General features: G+C 47.7%; 1 pseudogene across 1 annotated transcript in view; it reads right to left on the minus strand.

Annotated features, from left to right (window-relative positions):
• Window positions 1–441: 441 nt before the first annotated feature.
• Window positions 442–23,269, minus strand: part of LOC310824052 (P2Y purinoceptor 4-like) — a 35,914-nt pseudogene continuing 13,086 nt past the window's right edge. Inside the window, exons 2-3 of the transcript in view lie at window positions 658–1,408; window positions 442–546 (exon numbers count right to left, since the gene is read on the minus strand). The product of the transcript in view is annotated as a P2Y purinoceptor 4-like (transcript). The remainder of the gene's footprint in view (window positions 547–657; window positions 1,409–23,269) is intronic.

Here is a 23,269-nt window from a genome sequence, read left to right on the forward strand (position 1 = left end):
GATACAAATAAAATGTATTGTAACTATATTATCAAGGTGCAATTATGATATCTCTGCTATGGTGACCAAAAACTTTGCAGGGTACCCAGGGATCCGATTGGGAATGGTGATATTCCATTCAGAGGGACCAGTTATCAAGTGTCTTTGCTCTTGTCCGTCCCTTCATTGGGACATATCGAAGGGGTTAATTCCAATGGAAGTTCTAAAGATCCTCAGAGCTATAGAGATAAATGATATTGTTTTGGATTGACCTTTGTGTTGGTCAAAGCTGCGTCGATAGGGCTGCTGTCACACTTCCTGGTTTCCTATGTGACGCTGCTACGGACTCTCTGTCCAACCAGGAAGTAGGAGGAGGAGAGGAGGATTACATTTACATTCATGGCATTTTTTTTTTAACAGGAGAGAAACTTGTACAGGGGGGTTGTGGGGGTGAAGAGGTCTTTAGGAGGGACCGTTAAGGATGGGGTCAACATAGCTGTTAGAGCTGGCGAGGGGGCGTGTCACCTTATAGGCCAGGCTAGCAGCCTCCAACAGCTCGCAGCTCACCTCGGAAGCTTGTTATAGTTACGCCAATACAGCTAACTACTGTAATCAATACAGTAGTTACAGTAATACTAAGTTAGTATAGTACTGTGGCACCCAAACGAAGTACCTCACGTGCGAGTGGTTGACCTGCCTCAGGTATCTGAAGGGTCAGGTGTAAGGGCAGGAAGCACAGCATGAAGGCCGCTAGCACAAAAATAATCATCTTCACTGTTGAAGGTTGAAAAAAAAAAGTTCTGTTTTTGGAGTGCAGAGCCGCCAGGCCCCAGTGCCTCCCTCACCCACACCTGCCCCCCAGCCCGGCTCCAAAAGCTTTCTTACCATTAGGCCATAACACACCATCACCGCCATGAAGAGGAGCACAAACATCAGCACCGACACAGCTGAGCTATATACCAGGAAGTTGTCAAATAATTCTGGGCTGGTTGTGTCGTCGCACACCCTCTCCGTCCCCTCATCCTTTGTGCGTGAGAAGTAGCCTGATAGAGCAACACACACCCGCATTGCTACTGAAACCAGGCGGGCGCAACAGGCACTAATCCAGCTCAGTGAGTGGACTGGATAACACACACCCAGGAAACAATGCAGGCTAATACAGCACAACAGGGTGGAACCATTGAGGTTGGCGTAAAAGAGGAAGCAGATGAGTTTGCAGAGGGGCTCCCTGAAAGGCCAGTCATTCTCGTCTGCGTAGATGAGGAATGTCAGGGTGAGGATATAGAGAGTGTTGCAGACCGTCAGATTGAACATGTATGACTATGGAGGGTTTCCAGCGTTTTGTGTGGAACACTATGACATACATTGCCCTGGCATTGAGAGCCAAGCCAATCACAAAGACCAGAGCATAGCTAACAGGAAGCAGAATCTACTTCCAGACCTGAGTGGCCTTAATAGACCGCTAATTTCTTTGTAATCGGGCAAACTAACAAAATCAGCAGGGGATCAAAGAATTATTTCCCCCACTGTATCTATAGATAGATATACAGTGCCCTCCATAAGTATTGAAAAGAGGAATCATTTTGTCTTCTTTTAGCTCTATACACCAACAGTTTGGATTTTAAAATCAAACAATTTCTATGGGGTCAAAGTAGAGATTCTCAGCTTTAATTCAATGTTTTTTTAGTTTTTTTTCACATTGGGTTCACCATTTAGAAAGTACACATTTTTTTAAACATACTCCCCTCTGGGGCGCTTAGGGTTAGCACACTAATGTGCTTACCACGTAATCGCAAGGTTCCTGGTTCGATTCCGACCCTCGACCTATCTTGCATGTCATCCCTCCTCTCTCTCCCATCCTTCTTGTCAATCTCTACTGTCTCTATCCCAATAAAGCGGAAATGCCCTAAAAACATATAAAAAAATATATATATATATGTCAGGACCCCTCTATGTCAAACGTGTCCAAATATTGACAATCCTTTGCATGCAATAACTGCCTGAAGTCTGTGACCCATTGACCCCACCAGATGCTGGGTATATTCTCTGGTGATGCTCTGCCAGGCCTGTACTGCAGCCATCTACAGTTGTTGTTTGTTTTGAGGTATTTAAAAAAAAAATTACGTAGTAATTTAAGCACATTTTCAGAAGACCCATAATAAATTCATAAAAGAACCAAACTTCATGAATGTTTTTTGTAACAAAGAAGTATGTGCTCCAATCAATCCATCACAGAAAAATAAGAGTTGTAGAAATGATTGGAAACTCAAGACTGCCATGACATACATGTTCTTTACAAGTGTATGTAAACTTCCGACCACAACTGTATATATATATTTATTGGCATTTTCAATGAACGAAAAACAACGCAATACAACAACTTGCACTTCCCATCTCCCACCCACTCCCCCCTATGTCCCCATTCACTCACCCCACCCCTGACAAAGAAAATAATAAAATACACAGTAAAACACAACAGAAATGCCAAAATAAGAATTAAAATTAAATTAAATAAACAAGTGTAAAAGTGCATTAAAAGAAAGACAGAAATGTTACAGTAAAGTTAGATAGCTGAATAATTAGGCGAATACGCTTCATATTATAAACTTCCAGTAGTACACTATTAGCTAGTTAATACTGGTCCCAATGGATTATTTTCCATAAAATGTAGGAAATGTCCCCATATGTATTGAAAAACATCAGGTTTTCAAAAGGTTAATTTCTCTAAAGCAAGACAATGTGAGAGGTCCTTGAACCACTGATTGATAACCGGCTTGTCTGGATTCTTCCAAAAGACTGCTATTGTACACTCACCGAACATTTATTAGGAACACTATACTAATACTGGGTAGGGCTTCTCTTTGCTCTCAAAACAGCCTTCTTCGTGGCATTGATTCCACAAAATGTTGGAAACATTCCTTTGAGAACTGAACTCATTGTCATGTTCATGAAACCAGTTTGAGACGACTTTTGCTTTGTGACATGGTGCATTATCATGCTGGAAGTAGCCATTAGAAGATGGGTAAATTGTGGCCATGAAGGGATGCACATGGTCAGCAACAATACTCAAATAGGCTGTGGCATTCAAGCGATGATTGTGTTACGGTCCCTCCCCCTAACCAACCCTCTGGCATCACCTCGAGGCCACGGCGATCATCTCTGGAGCGCCCAGCCCCCAGTCGACAGCGCACCTGTTCCCTATCCCCAATCAGCACACCAATAAGAACCCTGTCCAGTCGTCGCCCCAGTGCCAGATCGTACTTGCGGTAAACCTTCCACGAGACCCACAGCCGCTTCTAGCCCTCTAGAGTTCCTAGCTGTTCCTTGTGTCTTGTCTTTTCCCTTGTGACTCACCTTGTTCTCCTGTGCCCCCCCAGAACCCTCAGATTCCCCCCCGTCTACCCTTGCACGGACCTAGCCCCTACCCCCTCTTCGCTACTGGACCTCCCGCTATCGACCCCGGACCGGACCCCGACGACCCCTCGGATTATCCTTCTCTCCACTACCCCTCTCCCTATATTATTATTATTATTATTATTATTATTATTAATAATAAATACGCCTTCGGGCTAAACCCTACCCTCTCTGTGTGCCGTCATTTTCTTCCTCAGACGTTCCTGTGTAACAGATTGATTGGTATTAACGGGCCCAAAGTGTGGCAAGAAAACATTCCCCACACCATTACACCACCTCCACCATGAGAAGGTGTACAGGTGTTCCTTATAAAGTGTTAAGTGAGTGTATGTTTAACTTGGAGAAGACAAAATGTAATCATTTTCTTCTTGGTGCCATTAATGTTCAGACCCTCAGGGGACAGGCCGAGATTACACAACCTCGGGCATACTGGTAATTTTTCAGAGATTATTTGTGATAGCATATCAAGTACATCTTTCCAGAATTCTGTGATTCTTGGGCAGTCCCATAAGCAGTGAAACAGTATGCCTTTCTCAACATTACATTTTACACATTGGTCTGGAATAAAATGATGACGTAAAGATGGGGTAATATATGTACGCACAATCCACTTGTACTGTAATAGTTTAAATCTTGTATTAATAGTCCTTTATGGCAAACTTCCTCCCATTCATCATCTGTTACCAGTACATTCAAATTATCACAAGAAGCAAGTCTTCTACTCTCCGAGGACTCATCGGACATCTTAACAAATATGTTATAGATCAAAGACACCTGACCACGGACATCAGAGTAATGTAGCATCATCAGAAAGAGATGGCTGTTAGAGTGAATTACTTTGTGTCCTTGACATATAACTCCTGAGCTGTAAATACTTAAAGAAATGTTTTGGCGGGATGTCTTTTTTTTTTTTTCCAAGTCCTTGAAAGTCAAGAGTATGTCATTGTAACAATGTCCGTGATACACAGAGGCAGACGCAGCGTTTACGGTGAGGGAACAACTTTCCCGTTTATTCATACAGTGATTCGTCACAAGTCTTGGTTGGCTTTCCAGCCACTTCACAAGTTACGCTCTCTCTCTCCGACAGCGTGCCCGTCTCGCCGTTTCCAGCTCCGCTACTGAAATGGCAGAAGCACACACATCTTAAACATTCGCCGACGAGACTTCATTTGCAGCAGGTGTGCAACAAAGTCTCGCCGACACAACCCCGGCCACGGTCCTGTAGCTCCCTCTACAGGCCGAACGCTGCATGTCCCCCCACATACCCCCACCGCCCGACACAGGCCGGGGACCCGACGGCCGACGACCTACTCCCCCCCCCCTGCACGGGAGAGGAAGTCTGCCACGACCATCTGCGCCCCCGGTCTGTGCACGACGGAAAAGTTGAAGGGCTGCAACGCGAGGTATGTGGTGGAAGTCTAGGATTTACCACTCTGTACTTTAGCTCTTCGGAGGTAAGAATCAAGAAACAAGTCCTGAGTAGCCACAATATCTGAGTCCGGTATTTATTGCTTGCAAACAAGAGACAAGAGCGTAACAGCAGCCCAGCGTAGAACCGGGGGTCCGTTCAGCACAAGTCTAAAGAGACAATGATCAGGTTCGTCTTTTATACAGTTTAAACATAATACAGGCGCCGCCAAGGCTATCGGCTGATGGGCCTGTGCTTACGTGAGAAAGGGCGGGAGAGAATGAACAATGGGGAGACTTTCTTATTGATTAATCGCCGTTCAACATTTCACACCTATCGACAGGATGCGCCTGTCCCCCCACTATTGCTCTCTCCTACCACTCCCTCAGAGATCACCGCTGTTCATATGGTAAATCATACAGTGCTTCTCAGAACAATGGCTATAGAACTTTAGAGGAGTGGCAAGAGAAAATGTCATCACAGTAGTTACACAAGTTGTATCAGTCATATGAAAGTGTATAACCTGAAAATGGTTCTATGAATGTATTTTCCATAACAATCCCTCCTTTTAACATTTAATTCCTTGAATGTTAACAACACTTCAGCCTAAATATCATATTTCACTGGACGGAGGTTCTCATATCCTCCTCATCAAATAAGTTAAACCCGGGAAAGGGATCCAGGTTAGAAAAGTCATCCCCTGTCTCCATTCGTTCGAGCACCATGTTAGTTGTCATTATATGGGTGGCCGCCCTCCTTATACATGCCTTGCCAACCACCGACATCACTATATAACTATTTTTCATCAAGAAAGCGATAAGTGCACACCTGATTAAGGGCGTCACATAGGCCAAATAGCAAGTTCCACCTGCATTTTTAGGTACACAACTGTAAGCTTTTGGACCGCAGACTAAGTACACTTGCTGGCAGTGGTTTAGCTACGGTGAGGTCGAATTGGGTTTGGTTTCCTGCGTTATCATGAACAATCACTCTTTCCCAGATAAAATTTGCCTCTTGTCTTATTAGAGAACAGTATGTCACATTATGTAGCTCATATACAGCCACTCCGTAGGCCGCAATCGTCTCGGCGGCTTCATGGTGTTTCAATTATGTTGGAATCAGAGGTTACTAGCACGTGATTCTTGTTGGAGCCCTGCGGTGGCTCAGTGTTGTCCTTGTCTTGGGCCTTGCTGCTTCTCTCCTCCTGGCTGGTCATGCCTGGTCCTGTCGTGTTCTGGTCATGCCTGGTCCTGGCCGCTGATGTCTAGTCTCGCTGGGTCGCTCCTGGTCTGCCCGCTGACGTCTAGTCTCGCTGGGTCGCTCCTGGTCTGCCCGCTGACGTCTAGTCTCGCTGGGTCGCTCCTGGTCTGCCCGCTGATGGCTGGTCTCACTGGGTTGCTCCTGGTCTGCCTGCTGACGTCCCCACTGGTCTCTCCAGTGGTGGTGCCTTCTTGCCGTGTGTGGCATGTACCCACGTGCCTCTCTCTGCAGACTGCATGACGAGATGTACCTGGAAAAGGACCCAACCACCATGGACTGCTCCAGTGTTTTCTCCTGCAGTTCTTGATCAGCACCCACTCCCCTTGCTGGATGTCGTGGAGAGGTCCCCCTAGTGGTGTGAGGAGTGCCTCCCTCATGGTTCTGTGGATGCCTCTTAAAACTCTGGTCAAGTTAGCACAGCATGTTAGCATAGAGTAATTCACGTAGCATTGGTCTACCAGTCAGGATCCCATGAGGAGACAGGCCGTTCTTTGCTCTAGGCCTCCCTTGCCTAGCTGTGAGGATCAATGGAAAAGCTTTAACCCAGTTCAGTCCGACTTCTTCACAGAAAACATGCCCACAAAAACTAAACAATATTTCTTTCCCTCGCAGGGGTTTAACTCAACAAAACAACAAAGTTCATCATAACATGATCAAATGGGCCATCAGGGGGAGGATGGCTTGATTGGGGAACCATTTGCCCTCTTTCTACACTATGCCAAATTCTGTGAATAATGCTTATTTACAATATCCGTCATCCCCCCTTTTGACACATGATCTTCTCCATGTGACAACAAAATAAAATAAACATTTGGTAAACATGGGTTATCATTTTAGGCCAACCCAAAACAAAAACTAAAAAATATATAACAGGTGTTTCTGAGTAATTATCTTAGGTATTTTAGTAAATGTGTCTATTCTGTTTGTACTCTGGCTTTTGCCCTCCCTGGTGAGCTTATGGCCCAAAAACAAATAACAATAACAACAACAACAACAACAGCAACACCTTTACAAATAGTATTCTCTGCAGGCTTGCCTTGTGGCTCTGTTCTGCCAAATATGTTAAGGGTGCCTACCCCCTTTCAACACCAAATTCTTACTAGGGGCTCTAGACCATGTATCTATCTATAAATCAATCAATCAATCAATCAATCAATCAGCCTACCTATCTATCTATCTATCTATCTATACCTATCTATATATATATATATCATATCATATCACTTATCCTTAAAGCGAAATGCGAACCAGAACTGGAATCCTTATGTACAGGAATACTGGAGAACGCATTAGCTAGGTCGACCACTGAGAAATATGTAGCATTACTTCGTATATGTGTAATTAGTATATGGATCCGTAACAATAGGGGCGCGCGCTTGGACTGCTTCATTAGCCTTTTTAAGATCCCGAACAAAGCGCCAGGTTTGTGGTTGGCCTTCCTGTTTGGCCTCTTTTACGGGGAACATGAGAGTACGACAAACGGCTGTCAGGACATGGAACAATAATGCCTCTTTCCAATAATGCCTAAAAAGCTAGTGTAAATATCATCTATGGCTTCTCTCTGAACCAAACGTTTCCAACACTCATACTGAATTTCCGAGACCTTAGCTATACAATGAAAATTATCTTTATCCGTGAACATACTTAATAATTCTAATTCTTAGCTCGGCTTCCGCCAACAATTTCTGTGCAATTGATCTCAGCCGAGAGACGGGCAAGTTCCATTCGTAAAAATAATTTAGTGGTGCATTACCCAACGATATAGTTTGCATTACACGTCTTTCTATTCTAATCCCATCTTCTGAACACCACAGATTTAGTCCTATCCCGCACATCAAGTCTCTACCTAGTAAGTTAATTGGGCAGCAGTCAGATAATATGAATGAATGTTTACTATATTGATAACTATCTTCATCATACACTGTGAATCTCTCTTTTACCCCTCTTCCCTCTGCTCCGACTATGGTGATTACCCTTCCACTGAGTTTCGGTGGGGGTTGCCAATCCTCTGTTCTTAAGACAGAGTACCCTGCTCCAGAATCTATTAACAAATGTAACCGATCTGCCAGCCACCTTCAATGTTATTCTAGGTAGTACCTCATATGCACTTTCTTTCCTAATAGCCTGTATGTCTACTTGTGGTGTACGTGTGTGCTTGCGTATTGGTTTTATCTCACCGGGTACCGCCGTTGATGGGACCTCTCCCGCCTCCTCTGACCGTCACTATCCTTCCCGCTCCGTTCCCCTCGGATTGTTGACCGTAATTCCTTGTTTTAAGGCTCCGTTCTTCTCCGTTTCTCGCTTGCTCGGGACATTCTCTTTGCCAGTGGTCCTCTGCTTGGCAGCGGAAGCACCCCATCTGTCTAGGGTACGTAAAATTATCGTTCTTGCTGCGCTTGCCTCCGAACCTTCCTCGCCCTCGATTGCGTCCGTAAGTCGACGCTGGGTTCGGGCGAGCCAGATCTGCCCGTGGTGCTGTCAAGGGTCTGTAGGGTGGAGGACGGACAGAGGAGCAGTCGAGATCCGCATCAACCTGTTCGGACAAGAATACTATAGGACACTGGTTAGAAAGCCCTGGCCTATCTGACTCAACTTGTGGTTCCTTTCCTGGCTTTACCTTTTCTAATTCGACTTGTTTTACCTTCTTAAACTGTTCAGCCTGTTCTTGTTGTGACTGTCTGACTGCCCCCTCCATTTTCCAAGCCCAAAACGCCTTCCAATCTACTCGGCGTGACCCTTGTTGTAACTTCTTAATTTTATCTGTAGCATAATAATTTAATACTTCAAGCCTGTCTTCTAGCATGTTAATCTGTTGTTGGCTAAAGCTACCGTTCAATGGAAAACCCAAAATCTCCCACATAGGCAATTGTTCGCATGTCCATCGACCATATTTTTCAATCATTATCTTAGCGCATCCCTCCGTGCTCGAAGGCAGCGGGTTGGCTTTACTGGCCGCTTTCCCCATTATCAATTAGTGTAGCAACTTTTTCAGGTATTTCAAAAAGGTTAAGTGTCGTCAACGACAATAGGTGAGTTCCTTACCTTTTATTCACGTGTCTCCACACCGGTCTTTACGCGTTTCATACAAATTCTAACTATTAGGTATACCAAAAAATTATAATAGAAAATATATGTATATATTCATATATGTGTGCCTTCCACACGTTGAGTGTCCTCGACACCACTTCTCGAAGTGTCAATCAGCCCGTCGGCTCTTAGCAACAAGTTTATCTAGATTAAAAACAAAAACAGAAACACACACAAACAACAAACTGCAGACCTAACCAGAATTTACACGGACTTTTAACCGCGTGGGCATCCAACCCGATAGAATTTGCAACGGAATCTAACCGCATCCAACCTAATAGAATTTACAACGGAATCTAACCGTGTGGGCATCCAACCCGATAGAATTTACAACGGAATCTAACCGCATCCAACCTAATAGAATTTACACGGAATCTAACCGTGTGGGCATCCAACCCGATAGAATTTACACGGAATCTAACCGTGTGGGCATCCAACCCGATAGAATTTACACGGAATCTAACCGTGTGGGCATCCAACCCAATAGCTAGCACCTTTTTCCCCCTTTTTTTTTTTTTTACAAATATTGTGGTCTTACCTCTTCCGAGCTCAACGTCTTTTCGGACTCGCCGTGCCTGAAAACGCCATCTCTCTCCTTTCAGGCGCCTTTTCTCTCAACCTTTGCGTTCTGAACTTTCAAAGGGAGGATTTGGGCTCCAGGAATATATCCTGACCGTATACGAGTTGACCTTCTTGGCAGAGAGACGACGAAATCAGGGCAGGCGATCCCGGACCGAGCCCCCAAATTGTGGTGGAAGTCTAGGATTTACCACTCTGTACTTTAGCTCTTCGGAGGTAAGAATCAAGAAACAAGTCCTGAGTAGCCACAATATCTGAGTCCGGTATTTATTGCTTGCAAACAAGAGACAAGAGCGTAACAGCAGCCCAGCGTAGAACCGGGGGTCCGTTCAGCACAAGTCTAAAGAGACAATGATCAGGTTCGTCTTTTATACAGTTTAAACATAATACAGGCGCCGCCAAGGCTATCGGCTGATGGGCCTGTGCTTACGTGAGAAAGGGCGGGAGAGAATGAACAATGGGGAGACTTTCTTATTGATTAATCGCCGTTCAACATTTCACACCTATCGACAGGATGCGCCTGTCCCCCCACTATTGCTCTCTCCTACCACTCCCTCAGAGATCACCGCTGTTCATATGGTAAATCATACAGTGCTTCTCAGAACAATGGCTATAGAACTTTAGAGGAGTGGCAAGAGAAAATGTCATCACAGTAGTTACACAAGTTGTATCAGTCATATGAAAGTGTATAACCTGAAAATGGTTCTATGAATGTATTTTCCATAACAGGTACCACCGGGTGATCCTCGCGTTTACATCCTTCATGCGGTGGAGCCACTGGAGGGGGGCATGGTCGGAGTAGAGGGTGAAGGCGCGACCCAGCAGGTAGTAGCGGAGGGTGCCGACCGCCCACTTGATGGCCAGGCACTCCTTCTCCACAGTGCTGTACCGGCCCTCCCTCTCCGACAGCTTGCGGCTCAGGTACAGCACCGGTCGGTCGGCCCCCTCCACGCGCTGGGTCAGCACTGCTACCAGCCCTCTATCCGACGCGTCCGTCTGCAGGGAGAAAGGGAGGTTAAAATCAGGCGCATACAGGACCGTTTCTCCACAAAGAGCCCCCTTAAGGGCCTCGAACGACCCCTGGCACTGGCCCGACCATTGGACCGGATCCGGGGCACCCTTCCGGGTGAGGTCCGTCAAGGGACTGGCCAGCTCTGAAAACCCAGGTACGAACTGGCGGTAATATCCCGCCAGCCCCAGGAAGGCCCTCACCTCCTTCTTTGTCTTGGGCCGGGGAGAGGCGGCGATGGCCGCAGTCTTTTCAATCTGCGGTCGCACCTCCCCCCGTCCCAAGTGGTACCCCAGATACCAGAACTCCCTCCGTCCGATCACGCACTTTTTCGGGTTGGCCGTCAGCCCCGCCTGCCTCAGGGACCGCAGAACAGCAGCCACACTCCGCACATGCTGCGGCCAGGTGTCACTGTGAATGACAATGTCATCTAGGTAGGCCGCAGCGTAGGCGGCGTGCGGCCGCAGAATACGGTCCATGAGGCGCTGAAAAGTGGCTGGGGCTCCGAACAACCCGAAAGGGAGCACGGTGAACTGGAATAACCCGAGCGGAGTGGAGAATGCCGTTTTCTCCCGGGACACCGGCGAGAGTGGAATCTGCCAGTATCCCTTCGTGCAATCCAATGTCGTGAAGTACCTGGCCGTACCAAGCCGGTCCAAGAGCTCGTCGACCCGGGGCATCGGATATGCATCGAACTTGGAGACCGCATTAACCCGTCTATAATCCACACAGAACCGTATAGCCCCATCTGGCTTGTTGACAAGCACGATGGGGCTACACCAATCACTGCGGGACTCCTCGACCACACCCAGCTCCAGCATGGCTTCCAACTCCCTGCACACAACGTCTCGTTTGTGCACCGGCAACCTATAGGGACGCGTGCGCACCGTTAAACCCGGCTGCGTTTCTATATGGTGGTCGATGAGCGTAGTCCGACCGGGCAGGGGAGAGAACACGTCGGCGAACTTAAGCTGCAAATCTGCAACGTCCGCGGCCTGGCTAGCAGAGAGATGGTTATCAATATCGACCGGAGTGCTAACTTTCGATTTTGGGACTTCCGGACCGAACTCCTCTCTCTCTGGAATTACCGTAGCCAGAGCAACAGTGACCACGTTGTTCCATTTTTTTAGGAGATTGACGTGATACACCTGCAAGCTATCCCCCCGGTCCGAGCGTACAACCTCATAATCCACGTCCCCCATGCGACGTGTGACCACAAACGGCCCTTGCCACTTCGCGAGTAATTTCATGCTGGAGGTGGGTAACAGTACGAGCACCTTGTCTCCCGGTGTAAACTCTCGTAGGGTAGTCCCCCTGTCATACAGGCGTTTCTGACGCTCCTGGGCTTGCAGAAAATGCTCACGTGAGATAGCCCCTAGGGCGTGGAGCTTTGTGCGCAAGTCGAGGACGTACTGGATCTCACTTTTACTGTCGCTAGACCCTTCCTCCAAATTTTCTTTAAGCAGGTCTAGGACACCCCGGGGCTTACGCCCGTAGAGTAATTCAAACGGGGAAAACCCGGTGGAAGCTTGGGGAACTTCCCGCACCGCAAACAACAGGGGATCTAGCCATTTATGCCAATTCCGACTATCCTCGTGGACAAACTTCCGGATCATTGACTTCAAGGTCCGATTGAACCGCTCACAAAGGCCGTCAGTGGCCGGGTGGTAAACACTGGTTCGAATCGCCTTGATGTTCAACAAGCCATACAGTTCCTTGAGGGTGCGTGACATAAAATGAGTGCCCTGATCGGTGAGAATCTCTTTCGGGATTCCCACGCGGGAGATGACTTGAAACAATGCTTGCGCTACACTCCTGGCAGAGATATTGCACAGAGGTATTGCCTCGGGGTATCGGGTGGCGTAATCTATCAAGACCAACACAAATCGATAACCCTGTGTACTCCGGTCAAATGGCCCGATAATATCCATCGCAATGCGGTCGAACGGGTTCTCGACCAATGGTAAGGGCCGCAAGGGGGCCCGTGGAATGGCCGGGGAATTTACCAACTGACATTCCCGACAGGAAGCGCACCACCTACGCACCTCTGCCCGAATCCCCGGCCAATAAAATCGAGCCATTATACGGTTCAGTGTTTTGTCATACCCTAAATGGCCCGCCATGGGGTTGAAATGAGCCGCCTGGAAGACCATTTCCCGGCGGCTGCGGGGAACCAACAACTGGGTTACTTCCTCCTGACTATGTGAGTCACGACTTACTCTATATAACCTGTCGCTGATAATCGCAAAATAGGGGTGGGCGCGCACTGTGTCTGGCCGTATCAAAGTACCATCAATTGCTATCACTTGGTCAAAGGCTGATCTTAGGGTCTCGTCACGAGACTGCTCGAGGGGGAAGTCGCCTAGCAGCGGATAGTTCGGCGGGGAAGTCTCGGGGTGAGGCGCCCCCGCCGGCTCCGGCTCCCCGGCAGTGCCGCGAGGCGCCACCTCGGCACAGACAATTTCGATAGCGACCACCGGATATTCGTGAATGTCCCCATGCACACACCTCACCCGCACCCTCGATGCCTTCAACAATGCCCCCGGCCGAACCAGGCGCTCCTGGATCATGGACTGCATGCAGCCCGAATCCAAGAATGCCTGGTGCGTATCATGCTGTATCCTTACCGGAACACGATACACCGCTCCTGGTCCGGGGGGAGGGCCCGGTATTTCGCCGATGCGGACGACCTGTCCCACGTCCATCGCCTGGCACTCGGCCTGCACGTGGCCCGGCCGTCCGCACCGCCAACACACCCCCCCTGTCGCTCGAGGTGCTACCTGTGGGGCCGGGGTCGGCTCTGGATGGGTGCACCCCTGCCATCTCGACCTTGGGGCGGGCGCCGGCCTCTCTCCTTCTGCTCCCTCGGCTCCTCCTGGGCGTCGGCCCCCCCCCCCCTGCCGCGGTGCCGGGGTTGGTCGTTGTGGCCCCCGCGGTGGGAGGGAGAGATGGTCCTCCGCCAGCCCCACGGCGGTCTTGAGGTCCTGGGGGCGGTGGTACTGGACCCAGGTGGCGGTACGGGCCGGGAGCCCCGCGAGGAACTGCTCCATTACTACCCGGTACCCGACCTCCACCGCCGAGTTGTTCTCGGGGTCCAGCCACCGCCATGCGCTGTCCCCCAGCCGCTGGGCGTAGGCGAAGGGCCGGCACCCCTCCTCCATTGCCAGGGCCCGAAACCGGCGCCGGTGTTCCTCCGGTGTAAGGCCCAGGCGGTCCCGAATCGCCCGGGCCAGGGACGTGTAATCCCGTTGGGCGGCCGCCGGCAAACTGTGGGCCGCGAGCTGCGCCTCCCCTGACAGGAGGGGCAGTAGATGGTAGGCCCACTCTCGGACCGGCCACCCCGAGATCCTTGCCGTCCCCTCGAACACCGCGAGGAACGCCTCTGGGTCGTCCAGGTCCCCCATCTTCTGTAGCTGGACCTTGGGGGGACCTGGTGCCGCTCCGGTCCCCTGCTAGCGTCTCCATTCTCCGCCTTCACTCGGCACTTGGGTGCCAATGTAACAAAGTCCGTTTATACACAGAGGCAGACGCAGCGTTGAGGTAAGGGAACAACTTTCCCGTTTATTCATTTAGTTTCACTGTCGCACTTGTCTGGGCTTTCCAGCCTCGCCAGAACGTGTCTCTCTCTCCACTGTCAGCTCTCAGCTCTCCTCGCCTACTGAAATGGCAGAAGCACACACATCTTAAACATTCGCCGACGAGACTTCATTTGCAGCAGGTGTGCAACAAAGTCTCGCCGACACATCCCCGGCCACGGTCCTGTAGCTCCCTCTACAGGCCGAACGCTGCATGTCCCCCCACACCTTGTCTGCCCACATTTTGAATCCAAGGTTGTGAGTTCCCGGTATAAATTACCCCAGATAGGAGAAAAGGAGAAGGGAGCTGTGAAGATGTACCAAAGTACCTACATTTACATTTTACATTTATGGCATTTAGCAGACGCCTTTATCCAAAGCGACTGACAACAATACATTTGTTTAAGTAAGTGAATCATCTATCCAACAGTCATCATAAGACAAAGTAATCAATGCTCACACCAGGGGCCATTGGCAGTCGTAATGCCAGTAGGCTAATTTTTTATTAAAATATATTTTATTAGCAGGAGAAAACTTGTACAGGGGGGTAGCAGGGGAGAAGAGGTCTCGGGGTTAGGGTTAGTATAGGGGGAGTAGTGAGGGTGAAGCGGTCTTTAGGAGGGACTGTTAAAATGTAGCTTGAAGACATGGGTTTTCAATCTACGGCGGAAGATCGGAAGTGACTCTGTAGTCCTGACCGTAGTGGGAAGCTCATTCCACCAGCGGGGTGCCAGGACAGTGAAAAGCCGTGACCGAGTAGCGCGGCCACTGCATCCACGTAGAGGCGGCGGTGCCAGGCGGGCAGCCGAGGTGGACGAGCGGAGTAATCTTGCAGGGGTTTGGGAGCTAACCATTGCTTGCAAGTACGGAGGGGCTGTTCCCTTTGCCGCCCGGTAGGCAAGCACCAGGGTCTTGAATTTGATGCGAGCTGCTACCGGGAGCCAGTGGAGGGTGCGGAGGAGGGGCGTGACATGGGAGAATTTGGGGAGATTGAACACCAGACGAGCAGCAGCGTTCTGCATGAGCTGCAGAGGCCTGATGGAGGAGGCGGGGAGTCCGGCCAAGAGTACATTGCAGTAGTCAAGGTGAGAGATTACAAGTGCTTGGACCAAAAGTTGTGCTGCTTCTCTGGTGAGGAATGGACGTATCCTTCTGATGTTGTTGAGGAAGAATCTACAGGAGCGTGATGTAGAGTTTTCTACTGTGATGGAGAGGGCGGGCTTTCCCTGGGAGGAAGAGCAGCTCAGTCTTGTCAAGGTTGAGCTTTAGGTGGTGGGCTGACATCCAAGAGGAGAGCGATCCTCTCCACGTCACCTGGTAGGAGCGACCGGCCAGGTAGGATGCAAACCAGGAGAGTGCAGAGCCAGAGATGCCCAATTTTGAGAGGGTGGAGAGAAGGATCGGGTGGTTTACTGTGTCGAATGCAGCGGATAGGTCCAGAAGAATGAGAACAGAGGAGAGGGAGGAAGCTCGAGCGGAGTGGAGGGCCTCCGAGACAGCGAGGAGATCAGTTTCAGTAGAGTGCCCAGCTTTAAAGCCGGATTGGTGAGGGTCAAGGAAGTTGTTTTGAAGGAGGTAGTTAGACAGTTGGTTAGAGACAGCACGTTCAAGGGTTTTAGATAACAAGGAGAGAAGGGATAAAGGTCTGTAGTTATGGACAGCAGACGGGTCAAGAGTTGGTTTCTTGAGAAGAGGCTTGACTCTGGCTGTCTTGAAGGCAGCTGGGACAGATCCTGTGGATAGAGAGGAATTGATTAAGGTGGTAAGGAACGTAAGGAGGTCTTTGGAGATGGATTTGAGAAAGGGGGAGGGGATAGGATCGAGGGGGCAGGTGGTTGCCCACTTGGATGTGACCAGCTTCAGAACATCCTCAGGGGAGAGGGGGGAGAAATCCGATAAACCAGAGACTGGGTGTTGCGCAGTGGGTTTGGGAGGAGAGGGAGCATTGTTGGTGAGAGGTAGAGGGAAGGAGCTGCTAATGTCATCAACCTTCTTTTCAAAGTAGGTGACAAAGTCATCGGCAGACAGAGAGGAGGGAGGAGGGGGAGGAGGAGGGTTGAGGAGTGAGGAAAAGTTTCCTTGGGTCAGAGACAGAGGATTGAATTTTGGAATGGTAGTATAAGGCTTTAGCAGCTGATGCAGATGAGGTGTAGTTGAGGAGGAGAGAGAGATAAGGGTCTAGATCATCAGGAAAGCCAGATTTTCTCCATTTCCTCTCAGCTGCCCGGAGCCATATTCTACGAAGCTTGCAGGGTTTCAGACAGCCAGGGAGCGCGTGGAGTGGATGGTGCCGGCCTTGAGATCTGTGGAAAGAGAGAGTTGAAGGATGAGGAAAGAGAGGACAGGAGGGTGGAGGAAGCTGCGTCAGTGGATAGAAGAGAGAAGGATTCAACAGAGGGTAGGGCAGATAAGACAGAGGAAGAAAGAGTGGTGAGTGAGAGGGTGCGCAGGCCGCGACGAGAGGACACAGTGTGGGTAGAGACTGGTTGGGAAGGTGAGCATTTGAAAGGGAGGGAGAAGGATACAAAATGATGGTCCGAAACCGGAAGAGGGGTAACAGTGAGGTTTGAGGTATGGGAGGATCTTGTAAAGACAAGGTCAAGCTGATTGCCCGCCTTATGAGTGGGAGGAGAGGGTAAGGCCGAAGGAGGATAGAAGGTCAAGCGTTCCAGACGAGTGAAACTTCTCCGACTGGATGTTGAAGTCTCCCAGTAGTGTGAGCGGTGTGCCATCCTCAGGGAAGGAGCTGAGAAGGACATCCATCTCATCTAAGAAGTGGCCAAGCTGACCTGGAGGACGATAGACAACAACAATGTGAGGTTTGACAGGGGAGGTGATAGAAACAGCATGGAATTCAAAGGAGGATATGGACAGGTGTGACAGGGGAAGGACATTTTGTGACCACTTAGGCGAGATGAGGAGTCCTGTTCCTCCTCCTCGACCAGAGAGTCTAGGGGAATGAGAAAAGGAGTAAGCATCAGAGAGGGCTGCCGGGTAGCTGTGTTATCCGGTGTAATCCATGTCTCTGTGAGAGCAAGGAAGTGGAGAGACATGAAGCAGGCATAGGCTGAGATAGCCTCTGCTTTCCGGACCGCCGATTGGCAGTTCCAAAGTCCTCCTGTGACAGTGAGGTCGTGGTCAGTTGTGGATGGTGGGTTGATTAGATTGGAAGGGTTGCGAGGGGAGGTGTAGCGTCGATGTGTCCTCCTAATGGAGGAAATAACAGGAATGGGGAGAAAGCACATTGTGATTTTTTGCCGGTGTAGAGGGAGAGGGTTAGTGGGAAGAGTATACACAATACACTCGGGGTAATAAAGAAATTATCAAGATAGAATACAAATACTTAGTAGTATGGCCTTCCTCTCAGGCCTTCCTCCACAGATAGACTCCGATGTCTTCGTCTCAGGAGGCTGTCACAGAAGCTGTCGCTCTGCGCTCGTTACGAAATAAATGCAGATTCTGTGATTCCTGATGATCAGTTAACGACCAGACAGGTTTCACCACTCACTCAATCCCAAATGTATTAGTCGTGGTCCAGGGTGAGCAGGAGTTAAATAGTGTTTAGGCCCTCCCACTGGAGATTGACAGCACTACACAGCTAATTGACTTCAAACAGATGGCTTCCAATAGAAACTACTTAAGGCAGGATAGCTAAATAAACAACTCTTAATAGCACTCTGATTAGAGACAGATTAACTGACTTACTCAGGCTGGAGAACAGGCTTCAGGCAGGATAGCCACTGAAAAAAAAAAAAACTCCTAATAGCACTCTGACAAGAAACAAGATTAAACGGACTTACTCAGATTGAGTGAGTGGTGAAGCATGTTCTCCAGTCTGAGTAAGTACTTTTTTTCAGTGGCTATCCTGCCTGAAGCCTGTTCTCCAGCTTGAGTAAGTCAGTAAGTACCTCTGTTAGAAACACAGTAGAGATCTGGTTTAAAGCACAAAGGGGTTTTGTGTTTTTTTCTTTAACTTCTTGGGAGAGTCAGAGTATACACTCACCAGGGACTTTATTAGGTACACCTGTTCAACTGCTCGGTAACGCATATATCTAATCAGCCAATAACATAGCAGCAACTCAATGCATTTAGGCATGTAGACATGGTCAAGACGACCTGCTGAAGTTCAAACCGAGCATCAGAATGGGGAAGAAAGGTGATTTAAGTGACTTTGAACGTGGCATGGTTGGTGCCAGACGGGCTGGTCTGAGTATTTCAGAAACTGCTGATCTACTGGGATTTTCACGCACAACCATCTCTAGGGTTTACAGAGAATGGTCCGAAAAAGAGATAATATCCAGTGAGCAGCAGTTCTCTGGGCTAAAATGCCTTGTTGATGCCAGAGGTCAGAGGAGAATGGCCAGACTGGTTCAAGATGATAGAAAGGCAACAGTAACTCAAATAACCACTCGTTACAACCAAGGTATGCAGAAGACCATCTCTGAACGCACAACCTTGAAGCAGATGGGCTATAGCAGCAGAAGACCACACCGGGTGCCACTCCTGTCAGCTAAGAACAGGAAACTGAGGCTACAATTCGCACGGGCTCACCAAAATTGGACAATAGAAGATTGGAAAAATGTTGCCTGGTCTGATGAGTCTCGATTTTTGCTGCGACATTCAGATGGTAGGGTCAGAATTTGGCGTAAACAACATGAAAGCATGGATCCATCCTGCCTTGTATCAACGGTTCAGGCTGGTGGTGGTGGTGTAATGGTGTGGGGGATATTTTTTTGGCACACTTTGGGCCCCTTAGTACCAATTGAACATCGTTTAAACGCCACAGCCTACCTGAGTATTGTTGCTGACCATGTCCATCCCTTTATGACCACAGTGTACCCATTTTCTGATGGCTACTTCCAGCAGGATAACGCGCCATGTCACAAAGCTCACATCATCTCAAACTGGTTTCTTGAACATGACAATGAGTTCACTGTACTCCAATGGCCTCCACAGTCACCAGATCTCAATCCAATAGAGCACCTTTGGGATGTGGTGGAACGGGAGATTCGCATCATGGATGTGCAGCCGACAAATCTGCAGCAACTGCGTGATGCCATCATGTCAGTATGGACCAAAATCTCTGAGGAATGTTTCGAGCACCTTGTTGAATCTATGCCACAAAGAATTAAGGCAGTTCTGAAGGCAAAAGGGGGTCCAACCCGGTACTAGCAGGGTGTACCTAATAAAGTGGCCAGTGAGTGTAGGTACAGATTCAAGGGCAAAGGGGATGGCGTACCGCGCTCGATTTGCACCCAAGATATACAAGTCTCATCTGAAAACCAGAACACCGCTGGTTTCCAATAAACATTAGTACCTATTAGTACCAATAAACATTGGATAGCCGAAAATTGGTTCATTTTGATAACATTAATATGGTCAATCAAGGACAAGCAATGTCCATCTATTGATAGCCTCTGTAACAGAATCTATGATTGGAACTTTCCATAGGAATCAACAAAGCTTTAAAAAGCTTGGATCATGCAACCACTTTGTTCAAAACGCCATCTTGGAGGCCCTCTAAATGTTTTTGCTGCAGCATAGTTGATGGTCAGCGGAGCATGATCGGAAATCACTGTGCTATTATAGAAGCATCATAGCATCATGATATTTGGCAATCGTGCTTTCGAAATAAAAAAATTGTCTACGCGAGAATGTATGTGGTGTGTGGAGGAGGAGCATGAAAACTCCTTCTTGTTAGGGTTTGAAACCTTCCATACATCACACAGACTCAAATCCATCATGAACTGTGAGATCACTTTCCTTGTCTGTACATGGGAGGTGTCTCAGCCTGATGAGCGATCTAGGAGAGGATTGAGGGTACAGTTAAAGGCACCTCCCAAGTACCTCTCAACGAAGGGTTAAAAACAGACAATTGAAAAGTTGTCACTATTTGGCCCATACACATTGATCAAATGTAGATGTTTACCCAATAAAGCACCTTGGATTGTAAATCTACCCCCTGGATCAGTAGAGCCATTGTTCACTTGGAAGGGGACAGATTTATGAATAAGGATGGCCACTCCCCTTGACTGAGAAGAACATTCAACTGTTATAACCTGCCCCAGCCACCTCCTTAGCCTGAGAACTTCACTTGGTATTAGGTGTGTTTCCTGTAAGAACACCACTTTCGATTGCATATGTTTAATCTTAGTAATTTCCTGTTTTAGTTTAGGTAATCCCCAAGACCCCTCACATTCCAGATTGAGATTTTAAGATTATTATGTGCCATCAAACATCTTGATAGATATTAGCCAGAGAGACCTTAATGTGTTCAACAAACAAATACAGTATATCAAACCTCATTACCATGTTAAAACTCATAACGCAAAGTAATAAAAAAAGTAAAACATAAGAAAAATATGTACCCTGAGTCTCCCCAAATGAGACTCGAACACACCCTTAAACTGGCTATCCAACTCGCAGTCTCTCCCTTCGTTTAATAGACTTCCTAGGTTATTTCTCAACCGATCATACTATGGGGAGCAGTCAAAACAATAAAAGGAGTGAAAATATTTTATACCCGTTAAGAATGTGGCACAGGAATCTACCAAGCCCCCCATAGCATTAGGCTATCACTCTGATAATGGAAAAATAAAAATGAAAAGGTCGAGGGAAAGAAAAAAGGAAAGCTGCAACTATAGGCCTAATGACCCGTTTGTAAAATTTGGTTGAGCCAATATCCATAAAGTTTGCAGCCTAATTTGGCATGCTTGTAACAAATAATTTAAAAAATAAACTTTGTGGGCTTGCAAAGTGTCATTTTGTTGTGGAAAAGGTTTAAAGATGTTTCGACAGATAGATTTCCTGGGTAGTTGAAAGAAAGTGAGAGTCTTATTATGGTAGTGGATAAAGTTAGAGATGATTTAGTTGGTCGGTGGGATAAAATGTTAGATAGATAGAAAGAGACAGGGGTACTTCAGTGGAGTGGGTAGAGAGTTGGTTGGTTAACCATATGAGAGTTACAAAAAGCTTTATCGTTTTAAAGGTTTAATGGGCATCAGAAAGCTTTTATCAGGGTTGTTGATTTTCTGGGTAGTTGAAAAAAAGTGAGAGGTGAATGCATAGATGAATGAGAGGATGGATAGATGAGAGAGGGGAGGTATTGAAAGATCAAAACAATTAAGAGGTTAATCAGTATGCCTTATACTGAGTGAAGCAGTAGTGACTGGTGAAAGGATAATGGCCAGGTAGTTGAAAGGTTCGCTATACGGTTGGAAAGACAGAACATTAGATAGATAATATGTCAGAAGGTCATAGATAGAATGTTAGATTGATAGAGATATATACACTCACGGAACACTTTATTAGGAACACTACCACTCACCAAACACTTTATTAGAAACACTATACTAATACTGGATAGGGCCTCCCTTTGCTGTCAAAACAGCCTCAATTCTTCGTGGCATTGATTCCACAAGATGTTGGAAACATTCCTTTGAGATTCTGGTCCATGATGACATCACGCAATACCTGCAGATTTTTCAGGTGCACTTTCAAGCTGTGAATCTACCACATCCCAAAGGTGTTCTATTGGATTCAGATGCGGTGACTGGGAAGGCCACTACAGGACACTGAACTCATTGTCATGTTCATGAAACCAGTTTGAGTTTTGCTTTGTGACATGGTGCATTATCATGCTGGACGTAGCCATTAGAAGATGAGTAAATTGTGGCCATGAAGGGATGCACATGGTCAGCAATAATACTCAAATAGGCTGTGGCATTCAAGCGATGATTGATTGGTATTGATGGGCCCAAAGTGTGCCAAGAAAACATTCCCCACACCATTACACCACCTCCACCATGAGAAGGTGTACAGGTGTTCCTAATAAAGTGTTTGGTGAGTGTAAGTAGAACAGGAAAGCAAGTACATCTACAAGCCGGAATATAAACATGAAAGTAAGAAAGTGCTTCCTGAATGAAGGTCTGGAACAATCAGCATTCCCAAGGGATATTCCAACTTTAGAGGGTGGGGAGACGGTGGTGGGTTAGCCAACTCTCAAGGAATGTTAAACCACTCCGTGTGTGTGTGTGTGTGTGTGTGTGTGTGTGTGAGAGTGAATGAGTGAGTGAGTGAGCAGGGGTGTATGTAGCAGTATTTAAGTCAAATTAGGTGGTACTTATGTCCTCTCTGTTCCCATTCCTTGGCTTTCAATAACCATGTGTCACGCCTGAGGTTGCTGTCTGGTGACTCTGGCGCCCCCCTCTGGCTATATGGGTCAGTGCCTCCCAATCTACCCTGAATCATCTCACCTGTGTGTTCTGTCCCCTATCTGTATATCTAGCCTGTGTGTTCCCCATGTCTTTGTCCGAGATTCTCCCCGTCTGTAGTGAGTACCCTGTCTGTCCACCTGTATCGTTCGTTCCAGTGATTCCCGTTTGACTTATTATTCCACTTGTTAAGTGTGTACATTATTTAATGGAGCTTGTTTTCTCCACCTTTGTTTTATCGTTTGGTCCCCGTGTTTGTTTGTACCCCACTCCCCACTTTTGCTATATTAAAACCCCCGTGGACCAATTTTTCAACCTCATGTTTGTCCTGTAACAACCTTGTGCTTATTCTGCGTCCGTCTCTGGTCATGGGCTTTCCTTTATCTCCTGTCCAATGTCTGCTGGTTGTAAGCATGTATCTAGGGCAATGCCTACCCTCTGCTCATTTCTCGCTTGTTCTGAATCAGGTGTCATCATTTTCAGCCTCGTTTACATCAATATGTGCCATCACATCGTCATTTCCTTCACCATTTTGTGCCCCAGTCACCTCACTCTCATCAATGTTCAATGTATCAATGTTCATCACAAGCAAGGTCTCGTCTCTTATTGATATGTCTCTGTACTTGGAATGGACCTCCCTCAGTTTCGATAATGCTGCTAGTACTTTACACATGTTCAGTGTTTGGAAATGGTAATGGCCTTTGTAATTCAATTTTCTTTTAAACTTCACTTTCAGGAGCTGAGA

Source organism: Argentina silus, assembly GCF_951799395.1.
Source record: "Argentina silus genome assembly, chromosome: Y".
Taxonomy (NCBI): Eukaryota; Metazoa; Chordata; class Actinopteri; order Argentiniformes; family Argentinidae; genus Argentina; species Argentina silus.